General features: G+C 35.3%; 1 pseudogene across 1 annotated transcript in view; it reads right to left on the reverse strand.

Moving 5' to 3' along the window:
- Positions 1-25212, reverse strand: part of LOC148954745 (uncharacterized) — a 48637-nt pseudogene extending 23425 nt beyond the window's left edge. Inside the window, exon 1 of the transcript XR_016141527.1 lies at positions 25156-25212. The product of XR_016141527.1 is annotated as an uncharacterized LOC148954745 (transcript). The remainder of the gene's footprint in view (positions 1-25155) is intronic.
- Between the last annotated feature and the right edge of the window lie 85 nt (positions 25213-25297).

Below are 25297 nucleotides of genomic sequence, written 5' to 3' on the forward strand. Positions count from 1 at the left end.
ACCTTGTCGGAAATGGTACTCATGGCTATTTTCTCTACATTTACAGTATAGTTCTTGTAGTTCAATGAACGAATCGCCAACAATTTGGCTCGTGGAATTGTATTTTCAACAATACAATTCCTATAAATGTTGATGTCGAAATTCTTGTCCACAAAGCGCGTGGGTACTCCTTTGCAACATTTCTTGATTTCTTCGTCGTATGTCTGTATAAAGTACACCTTCGGACCGACAAACATACCACGGGAAATCAAGTCACTACCCGTTTCAGATTTTAAAAATAAAAGTTGATTGGGCGCGCGACGATTTACTAGCTCAGTGTAAAGATCACCACTCCAATTGGTGTAGTCCATTTGTGAACTGATAATGTCACCGTGCGCCAAATCATCAATTAGATTTGGTGTTTTTACTTTGAGCAGTAGAGAATCCGTGTCACCGTAGCAGACCTCTACTTGCTCCTTTTCCGGCCACTGCACCCTAGCCACATTGTACGAGAACTCCAGCAAGAGCTTTTTTGAGATCTCCAAGATAGCACTGCCTGCAGAAATATTTTTATTCAAGACAATGCGTCTTTTTTTCCTATTCAAAAGTACCATGTCCGGACCAATGATTGTAAAGGAAGTGTAATTGGGATCGGCAATAATTCGATTACATTGTTCTGGATCGGTCACGACGTCACAACGATTCCTATTGCGAACACTCTCACACATTTTGCCGAAAGCCGAATTTAAAATGAGTTTATAAATTTCTTTTTCAGCTTTCGTCTGTGCTGCAGAATGTTTGCCGACAAAAGTGTCAAAAAAAGATTTCAGATAAGATTTTTGACTAAACTCGAGGGCTCGGTGAACCTTTGTGACGTTGAAACCATTGTTGCACATCCATTTTAATGCTAAATGGTGTACAACTATGTTTTTTTTTAGCAGAAGGTCAGCAATAAGTTTTTGTTTTGAAGGTGCCCAATTCAATCTGTCCACCTTGACTAAACAACTATTGCAATGACTACAAGAGTCATTAGTCACAGGTCTATTGATACACGGTAAAACAAAATCCTTTACTGAATCGTGAAGCTCGACTGGTATCTCTCAATCAATTTCAAAAAACCATCCAACTGGTTCAGTCTCCTCAACACTGTCGTCGCCAATGTTGGGGAAATGGGGAGCTTGAGGGTCATTGAGCCATTTATAGTCGCCGCAAGGTAGTGCATAATGGGACATGGCCGAGGGGTAGAGAGAATTCATATCGAGGAAAACTGCATTTGATTTTGTCCCCGTCTTCTCTCCTGTTGGATCGGTTTCCAAGATACGGTCTCCGTGAAAAACAAAACCCCCCCTCATTGACCTCTCGATGAACAGGTGCTGATCAATGTCAGTGATTAGCCCAATTTTTTCCCCACTAATTTTCAGGATGAGGTCCATCCCTAGATGAGGAGCAGACAAATAGTAACTCAAATCCAGATTAAACTCCTCATAGATTTTATCCGTATTTTTACACATAATGTCTACCATAGTTAACACGTCACTCGACAAATACAGCTTGCAATAGTCCGACCCATTTTTACACCCCCCCTCTGCCCAAACTTTTTTAGCAAATCTGTAGTCCTGGGGGGTGCAACTACGATCGTGAAGACTGTCGCAAAAAAAGTCACTGCAGGGAATAGTCTCCTCGGCGACTCTCAAAATGGAACAATACTGGTCATAAGGATAGATGTCTTTGAACGTTAACAACTCATATAAATCATTTGGACATCGTTGCTTGAGAAGGGGAACAGCATTGCTGCCGTCATTGTTTTTCTGCACTTGAATTAATTCGCTCAATGATTTGGGGAAAAAACTGTAGGAATCTAAAAAGCGAATTTTATTCGTGTACTCAACACCGGCTTCAACAAATTTCCACATAAATTCCAAGACAAGCAACTTTTCTGCGGATTTAGGTATGATTTTGTACGTAAAGCTGTCTATCACTAATGCACCATCAGCATTATCATCATCATCAACTGGTCCATTTAGTTGAAGATGTGTCAATGCAGGTAGCACAAACTTCAGATCGTAGTTAGAGTTATGTATAAAAACCGGTAGAAAAAGTTGTTGTTTAATTTTTAAATTACACGAATTATGAGCCCTCCCCCGAAAGCTACTTTGTCCCGTTGAATTAGGGTCAATACGGTGGTTGTGGTCCTGCACCGCGTCTTTTGGAGCAAGGACACCCCAACACACACAGCAAATTGTTCCCTTTTCCAACGCCAATTGCTCTTTATCCGACAATTTCATCTGATAATTGTTACGACTTATTAGTGCAAGTGCCCATTGGGTCTATTTTGTTACAGAAAACAATAACTTGGCAATCAGGATCGCCACTCCCATAGTAAAAAAAAACTCGTAACCGTGCATGGGCGGGTTGACGTCGTTACGTGTATGTTCGGAGGAAAATAACCTGATCTGGTGTTACTTGACGAGCGAGGTTAGTGCTGGGTCCGATCCCTAAACCAGTCTTGTTTCACAGTCCAAAGACACTTTATCAGATTGCAGAAGAGAATTTTGAAAATTTTTAAATTGTAAAGTGTCTTTGCCTTCTGCCAGCATTTCTATTCTCTGATTTCCATGAAGTTTGCAATGCTCGATGTGATCTGAGAATTTTCGCTCAGATGTAAATGGGGAAAGGCACATGGGGCAATAGAAACATTCTCAAAATATTCGGCCCTGACAGCGGAGTCAAATTCTTGCAGTAACGGGGACAAAATTAGCATAAGAATTTACATCTTTGGGGGGTTGGTCAATAACCCATACACAATTTTTAACATTTTCCACCATCGGTGTCCTCACTGAGTACAAAACCCCTTTTTTATTCGGTTTTTCCCCCCATCTACAAATTCAGTGTCATACTGGAGAACAACCACCCCCACCCCCAGAGGGTAAAGTGAGGTTTCTAATGGGCTTAGCTTATTCCTTGAAACCGGGACCTTTCCATATAAGAAAAAACACATTAAGTTGTTGAGTTTTTTCAACACGTTGATATATAGACAGTTAAAATTTTTTATTGTGTATTCTCTTTTAATGTATTATGGGCCATCGCTAAAAACGCATACTTAAAACATTGAAGTCCAGTGTCAAAATACAAACTCTGAACTCCTCCTGTAGCCGACAAATCTGGGTGGCATTTTATTTTTTTTACTCCTCCCACCCCTTAAAATAAAGTTTTTTTTAAATCTACTGAGATTCAGATCAATGCATTCAATTTATAAAATTGTGGATACACTCCCTCTCTCATTAATTGTATCCAAAGTTTAAAATTGTTTATGTACCCCTTTTAAAATGTTGTCTAAACTATCGTTTATACGTGGGTAGAAAGTTTGGTTGTCTGTTTAAAAATTAAAATAAAACATTTCACCATATGTACCTTGTTGTAAATAAACTTTTTGGTTTACCGATGCTTTAATTCCCCCTCGACCTCCCCCTGTGTGGATCTGTATATAAAAAAGTGCTCGAATTTTGTCGATATAGCTATGGAGATTTTTCACGGGGTCATTTAAAATAATGTTCACGTTTTCCTCAGGAAGGCTAAAATCTACCCTGTATGTTTGCAAATGACTTAGAGCAGATTCTAACATATAAAAATCAGGCAATTCCGGTGACGTAGCACTATTTTGATGTTCTGTACCTATTTGTTCATTACTCAATTCTCTTCTAGGTACTTAATCATTAAAATGCAACCGGAAGAAAGAGCTGTTGTTGTATTACTACTACTATTCGTTAGAAGGGTGGAGAAGGGTGAAAGGGGCTTTTCAATAACAAAAATCACATTCTTTTCGACACGAGAGTATGGATATGACATGAGGTCTCCTAGTACATGTTCCAAGGTTTTTGGGGACAATTGATCGAGCCAGACTGTATTGTACTCTGATAGAATTTCATTATAAGGACCCAGGTCAAATTTACATGTAGCATCATCTAAATATACAGGCATGAAACTATCTGCCCACTCTGGGTCCTGAAGCATGTCAATATCACAGCTTAAGTCCTCCAGACTGGCCATTTCCCCAAAAACATCATTAAGGAATCCCTCATGCCACTCCATATTCTCTAGAACCAGTGTAGGTTCATCCCTGAACTCTGCTGGTGGTGACAGAATTGGTTCTGTAAATATACCTGCTTCATCACTCGATGGTGCCACTGGGAGTGCTATATTTTTAATCTGTAGAAAAAAAAGTTTTATTTCTTATGTAAAATAATCATTTTTTTATAGTTAATAAACTTTGTCAATTTCTCATAGTCATTGTCCCACCACCACCACCTGAACAATTAAAAGAAGAAGAAAAAAAAGTTACAATAAATGTTTTGTAAGAGAGAAGAACTTTTTCTCCATCCAAATCAACAATTTAAACGTTGGATGGTCCTTTTTAGAGCCCCCCGCCCCTCCCCACACCCATCCCAGGGCGAACCCTGGGGACCCGGGAGCGTCCGTCGAGGTAGGAGGATTGAAACCCTTTTCCGAGGTGAGGGGGTATCGGACTCCACAACACTGTTCAAAAAGAACAGTCTCAAATTCTTTTTCTTGAACCTTTCAAAAACGAGAATAATTGCCTGAGTTGGTTCAAAATAATAATAATATTTTCTTCGTATGTGAAACCCATAATTGGTGATTACTAAAAACCTTCTTCCTGTCACAGGAAACCCATTTACAATTCAAAGTGATGAAACGATCTGATACAATGCAAATGGTTTTATCGCAATATTAAACTTTTAAGAGGTGATTTCAGAGCTTTAACTAACAAAATCGTTTTTTTTTTTTGTTTTAATTTCAATTTTTCATAATTTATGTTAGTTTGTTTAATTTTAAAGGTAAGTTTTTTTTTTTTTTTTTTTATATAATAGTAGAATAAGAACTACTTTATATATATATATTGATAATTTGGTTATTTAAATAAAATTACAAATATTATAAAAAAATTTTTAGTTTTTTTTAAATAATAAAAATCTATTTGCCTGAGAAAATTTTGTCTTATTTTTGAAAAATAAGGATAGAAAAAATTATGTATATACTTAAAAATTCTGACTGGACTTCTATATCTGAACTCCTTTGCAAAACTTGAAGGGAGTCAGTAGGCTGAGCTGAGACATGGTATAAAGTAGCCCATTCTCTTGTCAACTTCCTTCCAGTTGCCATGGAACTAACGCGGGAGTCAGAGGGTTCTGTCACTCTAAGTTGGGTGCTCGATGGATGGTTCAGATCACGTGTAACTTTCCCAGCGAATTTGATAACAGACGCCCTTGCAGTCTGTATTAATGAAGGTTCGTCATATCTCGTTTTCTTCTCAGAAGGGGGATTATTGCACGTCTCTTCTTCCTTTAAAAAAAAAGACAAAAATTTAGCATGTAACAAAAATGCATTTTGGGTTTTGGAAAATAATTCAGTTTATGTTAGGCATCTAAAGTAGTTTAAAAAATATCTTGATTTCAAAATCAAGGGTTCTGATAGCGAGATGGAGGACCTTTTATAAACTGCTCCTCCCTCCCCCCCCCCCTCCTACGTGCATGCTTCCGTGACTGTATTTGTAAATTCAAACTTAAAAAGTAGTATTTGCGTTCCTTATTAAACAATATGGAGAAGAATTGCATGTGACAGTCAAGTAAAACTATCAGATTTCAATCAAATGTAGACATAAATAGAAATTTAAGAAGTGGAAAAGTTAATTAGCATGGCTCCGTCAATCCCCCCCCCCCCTATGAGGTAAAACGGTCCGTTAAATAAAAATGAAATATAAGCTAACAAATTTATTTTTTAAATAGGGTTATACGGTAAAAATTTTTTTTTTTGTGTAATTGGGGGGGGGTGTGGTGTTTTTACGCATTAAATTTAATTAATATTTTATTAAACGCAGAATGGTCTTTAAATATTTTAAAAAAAAATCCCTAAAAAAAAAAAAACAAGGATATTGATAAAAAAAAAAATCAAAATTTAAAAAAAAGGAAGCTTTTGTAACAATTAATACATTAAAAGAATCAACATTTTATTCTAATCCCAAATTACTGATCGAAAGCTAAGCACTTTTTTCAAAAAACATTCCATAAAACGGCCGTTGATATTTAAAAGTCAAACACACTTAAAGGCCGCCGTGCAGTTGGTTTTTTTAAGAAAAATACCTAAAAAAAAAAAAGCCACTTAAATTGATAAAAAAAAGGACTATTTTTAGCAACTTAAACCAATTTATGTTGTTGTCACCACACAGTTTAAATACCTACATACTTCCTTAACTTAATGACAAGACATTTTTTTTTGCAGACGGGGCTGGAAGTAATTTAAAAAAAAACCCTAAAAAAAAAGGGTCATTTATATTGATAAAAAGGAAGCTTTTGTAACAATCAATACATGAAAAAATCAACATTTTATTCTAATCCCAAATTGTCGATCGAAAGCTAAGCACTTTTTTCAAAAAACATCTAAAAGACCCATTGATCTCGATAAAAAATCACACCGTAAATTTCAACCTATAAGAGAATTCGAAGTTTTTTCAGCTCCTAAAAACAACAGGCTTCTAAGTAGATAAGTAAACCTAGTTCTAGTGTAAGGAAAGAATTTCTTCCCTAACTTAATGACAAGATAATTTCTTTTTAATATAATAATGAGAATATTTTTTTCTCACCAAAAATTGCTTATCCATTTTTCAATGTAAATGGTTTTTACAAAAAATGCCTTTAATTCTATCTCGAATATAAGCTATTCAAAACTGATGGAGAATCAAATTTGAAATCTGAATATATACAAAAATAATTGGCAGGTAAAAAGAGTCATCGGTTTTCTGGTTTACCACTAAAAAAGGACACTGAACTTTGAAGTTACGCTGAACTTTTGAAATTGCGTTATTCTCTGGCAAAGAGTGTAATGACCTGCAAAAATTAACAGAAAAAACTGTTTGGTACGGGGGCCTTGGAATTCAAAAGATGGTATATACTTGCGTGTTAATTTGTTTGTTTTTTCTTTTCCCGAGGTGTGATCGTATCGATCCAGTGGCCCTAGAATGTCGCGAGAGGGCTCATCCAAACGAAAATTAAAAGCTCTAGTGCTTTTTTAATTAATAAACAAAAAAACTTAATTATAGAAACACTTTTTAGAAAAAGAAGAGTCAAAAGTGATTGGAGGGCAGCCCGCCCCCCGCCCCAAGCCTTTTCCCCTAAATATGTCAGATCAAAATTTTGAGATAGACATCTTGCTCAAACTTCCAAATTTCAAGTAAACATGCCTTCAGGGTTAACAAATTGCAAATTGTTAAAATATAATGTTTTTATGGGAAGTGGTCGCATAAACTTTAAAATAAACTTAAAATAAACTTTAAAGAAACTTTAAAGAAGTACCCTTCTAAGATTCAAAAGTGAACAGAGAACAGCCGCCCCCCCCCTTCCGTGACATTTATGGGGTTTTCCCCACTATTTCAAAAATCAGGTAAATTTCACCAGGCTTGTAACTTTTGATGGGTAACACCAAACCTGATGAATCTCTTATAACTGAAATAAGCATAATAAACTGAATCTTTTGGTATATTCATTTATATCAAAATTTCTTTTTTTAGAGCTTCGGTTTAGAGTCGAGTTGCTCCTTACTTACAGTTCTGTACCACGAACTGTTTGATCGACCCGAATATTGTTTTCTAAGGAATAATATTTGAAATACTTTCAAGTATGACTTTTTTCGTTGACGATTGAAGGGTTTCACTGCCGTTGCTTCATAGTTGAACTGGTGAAAACTGTCAGAAATCACCATCAGCAACTAGAATCTTCCATCTAGATGGCAAGTTTGGACTTGTAATGAACCGCAACAACTGATTCATATTTTATGGGCCCATTTGGGTAGCATCAATGCTCCGTCAAGAAGAGAAAATTCCACTCGAAATAATTCTAAAGCTTTGTTTGAACCAGGTCTTTACTAGAAATTGAATCTAATGTAAGCAGAACTGTGAAGTCAAAGGCCATGTGTGTTGTTAGTCTAAATGGCAATAAAGTCTATGCTATTTCTGTATAAGCCATATATTTTATTTGGCAGTTTTTGCCTCACAGAATGTGATCCAAGGCCTTATAAGCAAATGTTTTACCGGTGCCACCTGGTCAATCTATGGAAAATAGTTTTTCCCAATACAATTAGGATCGTTGACAGTAGCAGTAGAACCATTGGCAGCAATGACTCCAGTAGCAGCTGACTCACTAGAAATTAGAAATTCCAATGTTTGGTCATCTTCAGTTCTCAAAGTTGTCCATTACATATCGGTCCACCCAAAAACTATTATTTCAACCTTCTATTGCCATCGTATCTACAATACGTAGTATTGCAATAATAAAATTATAGATACAACAATGCAATAACAACACTTAATTGATGGATTCGTGATTCCCGTGTACTTGTTCTTCCATTCCATTTAAAATATTCGGGCATTTCCCAATAATACGGAAATTCCTCGTTTTTCATCTGTGTCAACGCCTTGTTGTGTAGAAAAAACACTTCCAATATTGAGCACTGTTATCCAATATCTGCCAAATTTTCCTCGACTTGGCTCATATCTTGAATTCGATATTGTCCAGGTAAATAAATTTTGAAACGTTGAACGACCTGACTCTTTTTTTCGATATCGTAGCTAAATAGTCGCCAGCAGGCTTCAGTTGGTGTAATGCAGCGTCTGTCCAAATAGGTGTCTGCTTCGTTCTTTAACCAAATACCATTGATTTTTGGCAATCTTTATTGAAGCAATATCATGTCCTTTTTAAATTTGTCTATATAAATAATTTGCTTAACCTATACTGCCAACATATTCGGCACTGATATGACATTGAAATTTTTATGACCTTGAAATTATTTTCATAAAAGGATTATAGCCTACATGGCGACATGACGATTTCATGAGTAAATCGGTGATTTTTGAAGTTTCTTCGAAAACAGCACGGTCATGAGGATTTTTTTTTTGTTTATTTCATTCAATTTGGGATCATAAAGACGACAATACTTTGGTGTTTCATCATCTGCTATAGCTGTAACCATATTCTAATGCATTGGAAAATTGAAGCGGCACTGCAATCTTCCATTTTTATTGATCGTACAACTCGCATTTGGACTTAACTCCCCACGTGGATTATGAATCATGTACTTTAAGACTAATTCTCTTAGTAAAGGATCGTTGGCCTTTAGAATTTCAGCTAAAATATGATCATCAATTTTGAAAAGATTTCGGATTCAATCACAAGGAATCATGATCAGTACCAAATGTAAATGCTGTAGCGCGCGTCTTTGACATTCAACTGTATATACGTTTTCTGCCACTTTTCAAAATATTTGTCTTGTTAGAATATCATTGATTTTTTCCCCAAATTTTAGTTTCGCTGTTCAAGCAATTAGATCGAGACGATCTTGATTGGACTGTTCTATGATAAAGTTATTATCATCAAATATACTACGTGATACTTCTTTAATTTCGGCTCAATCACGATTGCAAGTAATAGTTGTAAATAAATCAGGGGGAGACAAGGCGTCAAACAATAGCCAAGATGTCTTCGAAATGTTCAGCAAAGTAAATTGTTGATCCCATGAATGTGAAGGTAGTATTACTTTTGTGCCAATGACTGTATTCTATTTCGAAGCTAAGTCGTTGAGAAGTCGTGTAATTGCTACGTAGTTATCGGCCATAATATTTTTTCGTTTAATTTTATTTGTTGGAAGAGGCCGCCCTTAACGCAAATATCTGCATCGACAAAATATTATTGAAAAAATTTCCATTGAAATGCAAAGCATTGAAATCAATCTGACCCTGTTCGGGTGCTACAGCTAGCAGAAAAAGTCTTTTGGCATGTTCAGATCGAAAGGCAATGCGTCCAATTTCTAACAAAGATTTCTACTAAGATTCAATCTTTTGGTTTTATTTTTTAAAGTTTATGATTTGTTGCAATCCCTTGTTAAACTATATACAAATGGTTTTGTAATACCAGTTTTTTGCTCTTTTCTCAATTAAATGTTTTTTTTTATACTGTAGTCTATTCAAAGATATTTGATTGATACAGCATGTCCGATTTCTAACAACGATTTCTACTAAGCTTCAAAATTTGGTTTTATTTTTAAAAGTTTATGAATTGTTGTAATCCCTTGTTAAAATATATGCTAATATTTGTGCAATTACTCGTTTTTGCTCTTTTCGCAATCCAATGTCTTTCCATACAGCAGTCAATTCAAAGATATTTGATTATTACAGCAAGTCCGATTTCTTACAACGATTTCTACTAAGCTTCAAACGTTCGGTTATATTGTTTAAGGTTAATGTGTAATCCCTTGTTAGAATGTATACAAATATTTTTGCAATTACCCGTTTTTTGCTCTTTCCGCAATCCAAAGTCTTTCCATATTGCAGTCCATTCAAAGATATTAGATTATTACAGCAAGTCCAATTTCTAACAACAATTTCTACTAAGCTCTGAACTTTTGGGTTTTCTTTTTGTAAGATTTTTGAGTTGTAATTGCTTTTTAAAATATATACACATATTTATGCATTTATTACATTTTTTGCTCTTTAAAGAATAAATAAAAAAAAAAAATTTTTTAACTGAAAGTAAGTAACGACGTTAAAAACTTAAAACGAACAGAAATTATTCCTTATATGAAACGGGCTGTCCCCTCCTCACCGCCTCGCTCTTTACGCTAAAGTTTTTATTGTTTAAAAAAATAGAGTTTGGAGAAAGTCAAACCTTAGCGTAAAGAGCGAGGCATTAAGGAGGGGACAGCCCCTTTCATATAAGGAATAATTTCTGTTTGTTTTAAGTTTTAACTTCGTTCCTTACTTTCAGTTAAAAAAACTTGTTTTTGTTTTATTTAATTTTTGGATGTTTTTGAATAAATGCAGGTTTTGATCTTGGCTCACTGTACATTTGCCAAGTGCACGAACGTTTTTATCACTGCATGAACGTTCGTTGGCTCACTGCACGAACGTTTTTATTAGTAATAAATATACGTAACTTATGAATTAACTTACGTAACGAACTTCTATATTCATATATTTTTAATATATATATTAGGGGGTTCACCCCCTAGTCAATGCCTTGCTCTTTAAGCGAAAGTTTGAATTTTGTTCCAATTCTTAAAAAATGACTGCTTAATCACAAAGGCCGTTAATTAGAATAAATATCTCTTATGAAAGTTCTAAGAAATCTTTGGCTTAAAGAGCGAGGTATTGACTAGGGGGTGAACCCAACCATATATGTAATCTTTTCTATTCGTTTAAAGTTTTGATGTTGCTGCCGCTGCAGTTGAAAAACTTGTTTTTTTATATTTAATTTCTGATCTTTTTTTAAATAATGCTGGGAAGTCCGGCGTTCCTTTAATAGCAATGTCGCTTCCCCCATGAAAAATTCCTTAATGTAAATATCCTCCCAAATAACCCCCGACCCCCCCCCCCACTATCTGGAAAAATTTCCCCTGAAAACGTCTGTATACTTCCGAATAACCAATACTATATGTTAACATTGGGTAAAGTTTATAACTTTCAGCCCTCCCCCCGCGAACTTCGGAGGATTAAGTCATCCTAAAAGACATACTTATAATATTTTCGAACATTCTAAACAAAATGTGTATCTCAAAAATTTTAATCGGGTGACTTTGTGAAAAAAATGAGCGTGGGAGGGGGCCTAGTTGCCCTCCATTTTTTTGGTCACTTAAAAAGGGCACTAGAACTTTTAGTTTCCATTCCAATGAGCCCTCTCAGGATATTCCAGGACCACTGGGTCGATACGATCACCCCTGGGAAAAAAAAAAATAAACACGCATCCGTGATCTTTCTTTTGGCAAAAAGTGCAAAATTCCACATTTTTGTAGATAGGAGCTTGAAACCTCTACAGTAGGGTTCTCTGATACGCTGAATATGATGGTGTGATTTTCATTGAGGGTCTATAACTTTTAGGGGGTCTTTCTCCCTTTTTTCGAAAATCAGCCAAATTTTCTCAGGCGCTTAACTTTTGATGGGTAGGAGGAAACTTAAAGAAACTTATATATTTGAAATCAACATTAAAATCTGATTCTTTTGATGCATCTACTTGTATCAAAATACCGTTTTCTAGACTTTCGGTTACCATTGAGCCGGGTCGCTCCTTACTTACAGTTCGTTACCACGAACTATTTGATTTAATGTCTTCCATACATCATTCTGTTCAAAAATATTTGATTATTGAAGCTAGTCCAATTTCTAACAATATAATAGTTATCTTAAAATTTGTATTGGATGCATTTGGGAAAACGAGGTTGTGGGGGGGGGGGAAGCTGGCTACCCTCCAATGTCTTTTGACGCTTTAAAAGTGAACTAGAACTTTAAATTTTCAATCAAATGAGGCCTCTCTGAAGTTTAAATGAATATTCCTTCCTTAAGAACCATATATGCCCCCAGGGCGAAACTTATAACCCTTGCCCCTGAAGATTGTGGGGAGAGTGTCCTGCTCAAACATATAATTTCCAGAACTTTCAACTATGTTGAACAAAATGACTATATCAAAATTTTAATTGGATGTCTTTGGGGAAATGGTGGGTGTGGAAGGGGTGTCAGTTGCCTTGGAATCACTTTCGACGATTAAAAAAGGAACTAGTCATTTAAATTTGCAATCGAATGAACTCTTTATGAAGTATCTGAGAGGGGGATTAGTTGCCCTCCAATCACTTTCGACTATTAAAACAGCCTTGTCCTGAAGGCTGTGGGGGAGTGTCCTCCTCAAAAACATAATTTATGTCTGGAAATCAACTACGGTGAACAAAATGGCTATCTCAAAATTTTGATTGGATGTGTTTCGGGAAATGGTGGGCGTGGAAGGGGTGTTAGTTGCCTTAGAATCACTTTTGACGATTAAAAAAGGAACTAACCATTTTAATTTCCAATCGAATGAACCCTTTATGAAGTATCTACGACTACGCTGTCCATACAAAACCTTATATGCCCCCAGGGTCTAACTTAGAATCCTTGACCTAAGGGCTGTGGGAGGGGGGGGGGTTGTCATTCCCAAAAGACCTAATTTCTAGAACATAAAAATACGTTTGAATAAAATGGCTATATCAAAATTTTGATTGGATGTGTTTGGGGAAAAGGTGGGCGTGAGAGGGGGGTTAGTTGACCTCCAATCACTCTCGACTATTAAAAAGGGCACTAGCTTTTTCAATTTCCAATTGATTCAGCCTTTTCTGGAGTTTCTGCGACAACACCTTCTATAAGAACCTTATATGCCTCCAGGGCATAACTTACAACCCTTGTCCTGAAGGCTGTGGGGGAGTGTCCTCCTCAAAAACATAATTTATGTCTGGAAATCAACTACGGTGAACAAAATGGCTATCTCAAAATTTTGATTGGATGTGTTTCGGGAAAGTGTGGGCGTGGAAGGGGTGTTAGTTGCAATCCAATTACTTTCGACTATCAAAAAGGGCACAAGCCACTCCAATTTTCAATTTAATAAGCCCTTTTTGAAGTTTCTACGACAACTTTTTCGATACGAAGGGCCCTGCTCTAAAGGAAAAAAATAATAAATAATACATTGTGCCAACATCGGTCTTATATAGCCCCCGGGTATAACTTAAAACCCTTGCCCTGGGGGTTGTGTCCTCCTCAAAAACATATTTTCTATCTGGAAATCAACTACGCTGCACAAATTGTCAAAATTTGCTATCTTAAAATTTTGATTGGATGTGTTTGGGGGAAGGATGGGCATTTGGGGGGGGGGGGCTAGTTGCCCTCAAATCGCTTTTGAACCTTAAAAAGGGAATAGAACTCTCGTTTTAATTCGAATGAGCCCCTTTTGAAGATTCTACGACGATCCCTTCTATATGAAGTGCCTCTGGGAGAACAAATAATAAATAAGTAATAATAAAACATTGAAGCCGTATTTGCCTTTACTATAGGCAACGCTGTAGTGTTTAGTGTTACCTCTGGTTTGACTGTCAAAGCAAGTCCGAATTCTAACAACAATTTCTACTAAAATTCAAACTTTTGGTTTTCTTTCTTAAGGTTTTTGAATTGCTGTAACTCCTTGTTAAAATATATACAAATATTTTTGGAATTACCAGTTTTTTGCTCTTTACTCAATTAAATTTTTTTCATACTACAATCTATCCAAAGATATTTCATTATTACAGCATGCCCGATTTTTAACAACAATTTCTACTAAGCTTAAAACTTTGGTTTTATTTTTCAAGGGTTTTGAAGTTCTGTAATCCCTTGTTAAAATATATACGACTATTTTGCAACTACCACTTTCTTTGTTCTTTAGGCTACTTAATGTTTCTTCATACTGAATCTATTCATAAATACTTGATTATTAAAGCAAGTCTGATTTCGAACAAAGATTTTTACTATGCTTCAAACTTTTGTTTTCTACTTTAAGGTTTTGAAATTGTTTTAATCCCTTGTCGAAATACACACAAATATATTTGCAATTACCAATTTTTAGCTTTTTATGCAGTTTAATGCACTTCTCCATACATGAAAATCTTCAATTTTTACTTATAAAGTGTGATGCCGCCGGGCCCAGACATTCGGCACGCAGCAGGCTTCTATATATAGATTCTCACGGTCACTATCTTTGTACCGTGAGTAATATGTGATATATTTAAAACACAAAAAAAATTCTTTCCTTCTAAAGATAATTCCGATATAAATCATACTTGCCCTAATTAATTTTAAATACCGCTTCAAAAAGAAAAGTTCTTAATCAGCAAAAATAAAACTGCATTTCAGTCTCAGCCAAATTGACGCTAATTGCGAGACGGTTTTGAATTTCACAAAGATGTTTGGCAATAAAAAAAAATCACTAGATACAATGTTCACAGGAAGTTTAACTTATAAGAGCAGTATGAATCTTTAATCATCAAAAATATTTAACACAAATATTTGGATGAACAGTCAGCATAATGAAGTGAGTGTAAACATAATTATAAGGTAGCGGGCCCTTCACAAGAGTTGGGCCAATCGTGAAATAGCTTATAGGGCGCAGAATCAGGACTAGTTTGATATAGTGAAGAAAATTGTTTTTCGGGGCATTCAGGCAATTGCCATTCAGTCATTATTATTATTATTATTATGGAGGCATTATGATGAGGGCATTCGTTTGTCAGAACTATTATCGGGCATTTCATTTGTCAGAATTATCATTATACTGTCTTTGTAGAGATTTGATCATTATTATCTCTGCCTCTATTTGTCGTCAGTTGAAGTGAAGCACTGTTATACACCTAAAATGTAAGTTTCAATAAAACTATTACTTTTCTATTTGTGTTGTTTTTATTTATGTGTCTGTATCTACCACCGCACAGTAGATAACTAATTCAATTGTACTCCATTGGTAACACTCCCAGGAATCTGATTTCTACATAACATTAGAGGTAATTGACAAGGAGATAACTCGAGGAAGCGAGGTTACACTCCTGGATTGATAGTTGGAAAATTTCTAATCTACTAAAGTTAAGCATTTAATTTTCTCGCGTTCAGTGAGTGGCGCGGTCACCCATTTATCTATTCCCCCCCATTGCAGTTGATGCAGCCTTTAACGGTACGATATAAGATGTAATGGCGCAGATGATGCGATCGTAAAATTCACCTGGCGGAACTTAGCTTAAGAAAAATTTCCCGACGGAACCTTTTGATTTTCTTATTATTTTTATAGCTTACTTAGCTTACAACTTAGCTTAATATAAATTCCCCGGCAGAACCGGCGCAGCCGGTAGGTAGCCCATAAAATTACCACGGCAGAACTGGCCGTATCTGAAGCTAATTAAGCAAATTCCCCCGGTAGAATTAAGAAAAATTCATCCGGCAGAACTGGCGTGGTCGGTAGGATCTAATCGCACAGCAGGTAACTAGTTCGTAGGTCTCCATCGGTAGCGTTCCCTAAGGAATCTGATTTCGCAATAACTCAAGGAAAAGAGGTTACATTTATATAGTTACATATTTTATTTTCTCTCTAAGATCGAGAGTTGCGCGGTCACCCATTTGCCTTACTCCCCATTGCTGTGGCGCAGTCCTCGATTGCACAATCTTTAACGCTATAAGTGGCACTATTGGAAAACTTATAAGATGTAAGTTCACAGCTTTGACAGCGCAGTTAGCACGATGGGTATACAGATTAAGCCCCTTAACACTAAATATTAAAACCCTTAACATTACATTTGGGGCGGTAAAAAGAATATCCCCGGAAGAACTGGAGCGGTCGGTAGGATAAGAGATAGGAGAGTGCATTTATCTTAAAAAATGATGCAAAAGCGGAAGGCAAGAAACTTTTCAGTAAATATTCTGGACCGTACAGAATAGTCAAAAAGTACGATAACGATTATACTTTTAAAATGGTGAACCCCGATAGTGGAAGAACTTACAAGGCAAATGTTACCTGAATAAAAAAAGCAAAATTTCCAGAAAGATGGGTATCGTGTCCCTCGTCTACCGATTCGTCAGATGCAGAAAACGAGCGCCCTAAATCAAGATTGGTAGAGCTAAAACACTTTAATTTCAAACAAGATTATTTCGAGAATGATAGTGATGAGGAAAACTTTGAAGAATTTTTAGCTATGAAAAATCTAGTTCTTCTTAAAAGAAAATCCCTAATACCAGTGAGAATAAAACGCCAAAAAGCCCAAAAAGTTCATCATCGGAGAGCGCAGGAGAATTAGATTATAGGATATCTCAGAAAAACCAGTTTTTTTCCTGATAGAATTTCGACCCCTTGTCCCCCCAAAAGATTTTCAGACGATAGGGTTTCCCCTGCAACACCAATAGAGAGGACCCTGTCATTGCAGGAGGAATTGAACAGAGCTTTAGAAACTCGAGGTATTATTTTAAAGATCACTCCTCCCAAAGATTCAATTAAAACAAATCTGCGAGAAGCTATGGATTTAATAAATTTTCACATAAAAACAAGGCAAAGTAGGTTGCCTTGGAGTCAAACTCCCAAGGACGCCCAGGAAGGATAATATAATGATATAGCTGTATTCCAGGTCAAGCCCAAACAATGGACTTAATGGAGGGAAACACTAGTGCAAAAAATGCCTCATCCCCCCGAAGACATGGCATTTCATCAGTGGAGGAACCCCGCAAAAACTTTTGATTCCTCTCAAAGTTCTCAAGAATCTTTCAAATCATTCGAGTTGAAAACTCAAAGCGAGGACTTAGAGAATAAACCTTCTACTTCCAGAGAACCCCATCGACCAGTACAAGATATAAGTACATAAATATCACCCTTGATAATCCTTATGGACCCATATACCATATGACTGTATAGTTATGATATTTGATGAACCCAAAAATTATTTATGTGTTGCAGATTCACGCGTCGAATCTCTTTTGACCATTTCTCAGAATCCATCCTATCACCTCTATCAAATGCGAAAAGTTCCTAACTCTGTATTCCATAAATGTTACGAGATAATTTCTGAAAAATGGACCTGGAAACCAACCACTGAATTACAGAAACCAAGATTAACCCCAGTGAGTAACCCCTCAGTTACAATGTACACCTCCTAAAAGTTAAAGACGATACGTTGAAGAAGTCACTAAAGTTTGATGCCAACCCATTCTAAATCCAAACATCAATTCCCCTGTGATTAACCAAGGAATCACCACAAAAGCTAATAGATGAAAGCCATGCACGAACAATTTGATAAGAGAACTATAATCTCTAAGTGCACAAACGAAAATTTTATACGAGAAAAACATTCTCTATGTGCTTTAAAATATCCCAAGAACGATATGCTGAGAAGAAAATCAACCCAATCTGGACTGCGTTGATAATAGATCAAGTCCCAAGTCCCAACAGTCCCAGTGTTCAACCCCATAACTATATGGCACCTTATGAACTATCCAAAAACAGCAGGTGAGAATGAACTCTGATATTGAAATTCTACACACCTGTACCCGGGAGTACCATTTCCCGTTTGACAATTAGAGAAACGTTTCGTCCAAGATGAACATAACCCTGCTCGAACTGTTCAGTGAAGAAACTATATTGTAAGTGTTTTAAAATTGTTTGCCAAGACGAAAGGAGTGAAGGACCATAATTTACAACAGAAGGAGTGAGTACGCTAAGAGACACGTAAGGTGATGAAATAGGTATGAATTGACACTTGTCACATTATAATAATTTTGATAAGAAATAGTTTTGAAAAAACAACTTCGATGACTTATTATCAGAATTACATAACGAACAAACCAAGTGAAAATGTTTTAATATACAAAAAAAATTCTTTCCTTCTAAGGATAATTCCGACATAAATTAAACTTCCCCTAATTAAGTTTAAATCCCGCTTCAAAAAGAAAAGTTCTTAATCAGCAAAAGTAAAACTGCATTTTAGTCTCAGCCAAATCGAAGCTAATCGGGAGACGGTTTTGAATTTCGCGAAGATGTTTGGTAATAAAAAAATTACTAGATACATTGTTCACATGAAGTTTAACTTATAAGTGCAGTATGAAGGCCTAATTCTCAAATATATTGAACATGAACTATTAAATGGACATTCGGCATGAGGAAGTAAGTGCAAAAATAATTATAGGGTAGTGACTACTCCACAACAGTTGGGCCAATCGTGAAATATCACACAGGGCGCAAACTCAGGACTAGTTTGATATAGTGAAGAAAATTGTTTTTCGGGGCATTCAGGCAATTGCCATTCAGTCATTATTAGTATTATTATTATGGAGGGCATTATGATGAGGGCATTCGTTTGTCAGAACTATTATTGGGCATTTCATTTGTCAGAATTATCATTATGCAGTCATTGTAGAGATTTGATCATTATTATATCTGCCTCTATTTGTCGTCTATTGAAGTGAAACACTGTTGTACACCTAAAATGTAGGTCTCAATAAAACTATTACTTTTCTATTTGTGTTGTTTTTATTTATGTGTCTGTATCTACCACCGCACAGTAGATAACTAATTCAATTGTACTCCATTGTTAACGCTCCCAGGAATCTGATTTCTACATAAAATTAGAGGTAATTGACAAGGAGATAATTCAAGGAAGCGAGGCTGCACTCCTGGATTGATAGCTGGAAAATTCCTCATGTACTATAGTTACGCATTTTCTTTTCTCGCGTTCATCGAGTGGCGCGGTCACCCATTTATCCACCCCCCCCCCCATTGAAGTCGGTGTAGCTCTTAACGGCACGAGATAAGCTATAACGGCTCAGATGATGCGATCGTAAAATTCCCTGGCAGAACTTACCTTAAGAAAAATTTCCCGACGGAACCTTTTGATTTTCTTATTATTTTTATAGCTTACTTAGCTTACAACTTAGCTTAAGAAAAATTCCCCGGCAGAACCGGCGCAGCCGGTAGGTAGCCCATAAAATTCTCACGGCAGAACTGGCGGTATCTGAAGCTAATTAAGCAAATTCCCCCGGTAGAATTAAGACAAATTCACCCGGCAGATCTCCTAAACGCAGACAATTTGAGCCTTTTCTTGATGTCACGACATCCAAATAGACCTTGAATTAGAAATGGTGCCTTTGTAAAACTACATTTTTTATTGGACCTTTAACTTCTGCCTCGGCTTGTCTTTAGTCATTATGTAAGACATGTTGCACAACCTCTGTTTCTGTTAATTTTTCAGGTCGTGGGACAAAAACTTTTTTTCCAACGATTTATCTAGTCCAGGTTTTTGATTTTCAAAAGCATTGACTACCACTTTTGTTTCTTTTAATTGTTCAGGAGGTGGGACAAAAACTTATTTTCTTCCAACAATTTATATAGTCCAGGTTTTTGCTTTTCAAAAGTATGGAAGGTATTGACTATCATCTTAACTAGTCCATATTTTTATTTTCAAAAGTAAGGTAGATCTAAAACCCAATCATAATCGCTATACCAGTTTTTTTTCCTCAGGCAATTAATGTCTTTTGATACTGAATCTATTCAAAAATATTTTGAAAAGTACAATTTCTAATAGGGATTTCTACTAAGCTTCATTATTTTGGTTTTCTTTTTTAAGGTTTTGAAATTGTTGGAATTCCTTTGAAAAAATTAATTCAAATATTTTTGGATGTTACCCGTTGTGTTGGAAGCTGGGCTATATTACTCCAATCCAAAAGAAGGGAGGCGTGAACGATTTTACTGGAGTTCGACCAATCACCTTAACCCCAGTTTTTTCAAAAATGTATGAGGGTTTCATAGCTAATTTGTTAAAGGCAGAGATTTTTTGAACTTATTGACTTACAACAATTTGGAAACCTGAAGGAGTCATCTACCTCACACTTTCAATTCAATTCAATTTATTTATAACCTGTCAAAACAAAAAAGGGTACAAGTCCTCTAAATGACAGAGTACATAAGAGAAACAAATGAAAAAAGACAAGAAAACTTATACACTGAACAAAAATAAGTAGTTTATACGTAGTTTAAAAATAAGTAGTTTAATCATAATAATCATAGACATAATCACAAATCATATATCATAATCACAAGATAAGACATAAATCAAAAGACATAAAAAAAACTCATAAAAACAAAGATGACCAATCATTATTTAGTTTACTGGCGGAAGATTTAAAGTCTTTTACTCTTTTATCAATAATTGTCGAAGGGAAAATGAACTTAAATTTTTGGGACAAAAAAAGATGTACTAGTCCAAAGGGGCATATGCAAAAGGAATTTAGCAAATTTAAAATAAATCCGATGAACAAGTTTTTTTTTTAAAGCAGGAAAAAATTGCCAAATAGGAGACAGAGCAAGAAGATGAGGCACAGTTAGACTGTTATAAAGTTTAGAAAGATAGAAACGACTAAGGTGTGTAACATTAGAGACAAGTTAAGCATAAGCTAACCTTGTCTTTTTTTCAAGATTTCGAATGGCAAGCTTAATAGTCTCCTTCATTGAATTTTCAATGGGCATTCCTAGGTAAATAAGGCTTTTAGAGAGGGAGATACAAGTTTCAGTTAATTGGAGGGATTTATCAGAGTATCTTTTGAGGTTGAAACCGACAGCTACAGTTTTATCCACATAAAACTTAAACCAAGCTGCTGATATTCTAGTTTTAACTTCGAGAAAGTGCTCTCACAACCAGAGAAAGTTCGACTCAGATTTAGGATATCATCAGCATACGTAAGTAAAGAGACGTCTAAACCCCCGTAAATACAGATGGACTCAATAGAACTTTGGGTTGAAATGACTAAATTATTAAAAAGAACGGGGGAAGTGAGACCTCCTTGTCTAACGCCCTTTAGCATATTAAAAAGCTCTGAACCGCGCTTCATTTTGGCACGAAGATGTTTATACAAGTATCGAAAACACCTTATAACTGAGAAGTCAACCCCTCTCTTTAGAGCTTCTACCAAAATCTGGGCAAAAATACACGAATCAAATACCCTGGCAATGTCCAGTGCACATAGAACAATAAACTCCCCGGAACCTTCCACATCTGCAAGAACATTAAAAAGGGAAAAAAAAGCATGCTCGTGACTAAATTCTATCTGAAAACCGAACTAATGCGCAGGCACAGAAGACTTTTGAGAAATATCTCTAAGAATACAAGAATATCTCTAAGAATAGACTCAAATATTTTAAAAGTGGTGCTTGAGACAGTTATAGGCCAATACGATCGACAATCTTCGAGGTCGTTTTTCCCTTTTTTCGGTATAGGCGTAATCTGGCCAATAAAAAACTGTTGAGGCACAATACCAGAAGAAATGGACATTTGAAAAAGTAACAAAAGGTGCTACAAAAAAAGACTACTACAATGTTAAAAGTGTTTAGCAGATATTAAATCAACACCGGCAGAATATTTTTTCTTAATTTTTTTAGATGAAACTCAATATCAGAAGTACAGTGGCTTGTTTGATCGAAAAGGAAGAAACAACATGATCGAGTTTCAAAGTTTGTTAGGTTCAAATCTTGTTAGTCTTCTTGACACCATTCTTAAAACGTTGAAAACCCCGATACTGGGTTGAATCTTTTATTAATTTATCTCCAGAAACCGCTCGACCTAATTGACCACAATATCCTCTTAAATAAACTGCTGACAGATTTTCAAGTGAGTCCCTTTCTAGTCAAAATTGTTGCCTCCTTTTTAACAAATAGTTTTAAAGTGGTTAAATATAAAAATGTTTATTTTGATCCCCTTCCTATCTTCTGTGGAGTGCCCCAGGGAGCTCTGATGGGTCCCATTTTATTTCTTATAAAGATTAATAGCCTCATGACTGACCACACAGAGCGATGGAAGCATATGGACGACCTGTCTGCACTTGAGGTTTGTCAACGAAATATTAAAAGCTCAATAATGACATTACTTAACGATGTCACGCTGGAGGCTTCTTTGTCGAAGATGAAAGTTAACTATAATAAATCCTCAGTCATGGCAGTTAATTTTTTAAAGTCACCCCCTGTTTTCACAAGCCCCATTCTCCTCAAATATCTGTCACATGCATTAAACTACTTGGGATGACAATAACTGATGACTTGAAGTGGGATGCCCATGTTCAAAACATCCTATAATAACCTTCCCTTTCGGTTTCCCTTCTAAAACTTTTGTTAAAATTTTCTTGCCTCCCTAAGGATCTTCTCCAACTTTATTGTGTTTTTTTTTATTCGGCCAATATTGGAGTTTGCCTGTCCAGTGAGGCATTTTGGTCTTTCTTCAGAGCATATTTATAAGAATGAAAATGTCCAAAACGAGCACTTAGAATCATAAGTGGTGAAGGGAAGGTTCCATATCAGTAGGAAGCTATCATGAGTCCCCCTCCCTGAAAAATTTGATCACGAAAATCCTTCCCCAATGGAAAGTTTTCCCACGAAATCCCCCATGAAAATTTCTCCTGAAGAAAATGCCAAAATAATGAATTTCTCCTGTGGGTTATCCCCCCCCCCATGGATATATCCATCCGAACGAACCAAGCCCACTAACAATTTGTCCTAGACAATTTCCTGCAATATTTCCACATGTAAAATTGAGTTGCCAAAAGTAGGACAAATAAAAAGAATTATACAAAGAAGTATCGGCAAATTCCCTCCGTATAAAATTTCTTCCGGGAAGTTCATCCCTGGAATCTTCCCTCCCCAAGGAAAATCATCCCCGTAGAAACACATATCCCCCCCCCCAAAAAAAAAAATTAATATATATCCTTCTGTATATATATATATATATATATATATATATATATATATATATATATATATATATATATATATATATATATATATATATATATATATATATATATATATATATATATATATATATATATATATATATATATATATATATATATATATTTATATATACATATATATATATACATATATATATATATATATATATATATATATATATATATATATATATATATATATATATATATATATATATATATATATATATATATATATATATATATATATATATATATATATATATATATATATATATGTCAATAGCAAATATTGTATGTAAACATATTTAATAATTTATAGCTATTTACCAAGAATCTCTTGGAGATCATGCCATCTCCAGAGGCATAGTTACTGGACCTTTCAACTATATTGAGAAAGGTAGCTATCTCAAAATTTTATCAGATTACTTCGAGAGAAAAAGGGCTGGTTGTCCTCCAATATTTTCGGTCAATTAAAAAGGGCACTAGAACTTTTTGCTTCTTTTATGATGAGCCCCCTCCCAATCTTCTAGGATGATTGGTTCGATAAGACCATCCCTTGTGAAAATAGAGAAAAAAAAATGCTAAAAAAAAATCAAATAAACTTGGTGATCTTTCTTCTGGTAAGAGATACAAAATTTCAGACTTTTAGAGATGGGAGATTGAAACCTCCATAATAAGGTTCTCTAATATACATACCCTGATGATGCGATCTCCATTAAGATTCCTTCGTTTTTCGTTGGTTTTCCCTCTTTTTCAAAATCATAAAAATTTTCTCAAGCTCCTAGCTTTGAAGGGTAGCAATAAACTTAATGAATTTTATGTATTTCGAATCGACATAAAAATCTAAATATTTGATGTATCTAGATTACGATTTTTATGTATCTATTGATATTAAAATTTTGGTGTTTTAAGTTTTCAGTTACTATTGCACCGAGTTTTCAAGCCTTAGAAATAGGGAAAGAGAATAGTTAAGAGCTGGAAAGCATGTATTTGGGGCTTAATTTGTTTTCTGAATTCATTCCCAACAGTTTTTTTCCTTCAACTCAAATTCTTTCTTAGATAGCAAAGAGATCCCTAGAACTCTAGAACTTCACCCAGTATATATCTGATTGTTTTTGGATTTACTTTCTCTCCGTTGGGAAGAACCTTCAATACTTAGTATGGTAGAGGCCATTGTTTCTGAAGAAATTGTATGGAAATCTATAAGCAATCAGAAACTAAAATGTCATGTTCACTTTCCAGGGCTGACATCAAGGCTGTATCCAGGGGGAGAAGAACTGGGAAGTTTGACCCCCCCCCCCCCCCCAAAATGTTTGTCCGACTCGAAAACGTAAATAAAAATGAATATAAACAAACTTTTGATGCATTTTTAAAAGTTTTTTTTGCAACCAACCCTTCCAGAAATAAAAACCTGAACACGATTCGGCTCACATACAGTTTAATAGGGTTGGAAATTATATTTGTCATAATTTTTATACCAATCAGTTGAAAATTCAAATTTGAAGCGAGAAAATGCTTCTCGCTTCTTAGGGCTAAAATGTATTTGCTGAGTTCTAATCCTTTGAAAATTTCACGGAATTGGCATCTCCCACTTTTAATCTATTCATTTTTTTTCTTGGTCATGGTCAAACTACAACACACGGCAATGATTGTTTTGGAACAAACAATTCCAAAATTTCCAAAACAATTTATAAATCTGAATAGAAGGATGAAAGGCTTTTAAATTAGCCCATTTTGTCTAAAATTACGTTACATCGAGGTAGAACTACAACTGTGTTAGAAGACTACTTTTTTATATATTATGTTTTAAATACTTACTAAATTTGCTTTCAATTTACCCAAAGCTTTCCAAATTATTAGTTTAACCTAAAATAATACTTATTATCAGATGATGTATTTGTTTATTTTGTATATATCTTTGTTTTTTCTTCATACTTTTTAATGTTTCTCCTATTTGAAATGGGAGCCCACATACTTTGAACACCAACCTTTCAAAAACGCAAATTGTCCCATACTGGTCTCAGAAAATCAAATTTACTCACGTCTGACAGCAACGGGCCAAGTGATAGGAAAACCGAAACATAAATATACAAGTTCATGCTCTGCTGCTTTCACAAACAAAATGATTAGAATAGCTGAATAGCGCAATACTCAAAAGAGGAAATCCTTTTGGTAATACACTCT

The sequence above is a fragment of the Artemia sp. Qi Xiang Cuo genome, chromosome 3 (genome assembly GCF_049724085.1).
Source record: "Artemia sp. Qi Xiang Cuo chromosome 3, ASM4972408v1, whole genome shotgun sequence".
NCBI classification, from domain to species: Eukaryota; Metazoa; Arthropoda; class Branchiopoda; order Anostraca; family Artemiidae; genus Artemia; species Artemia sp. Qi Xiang Cuo.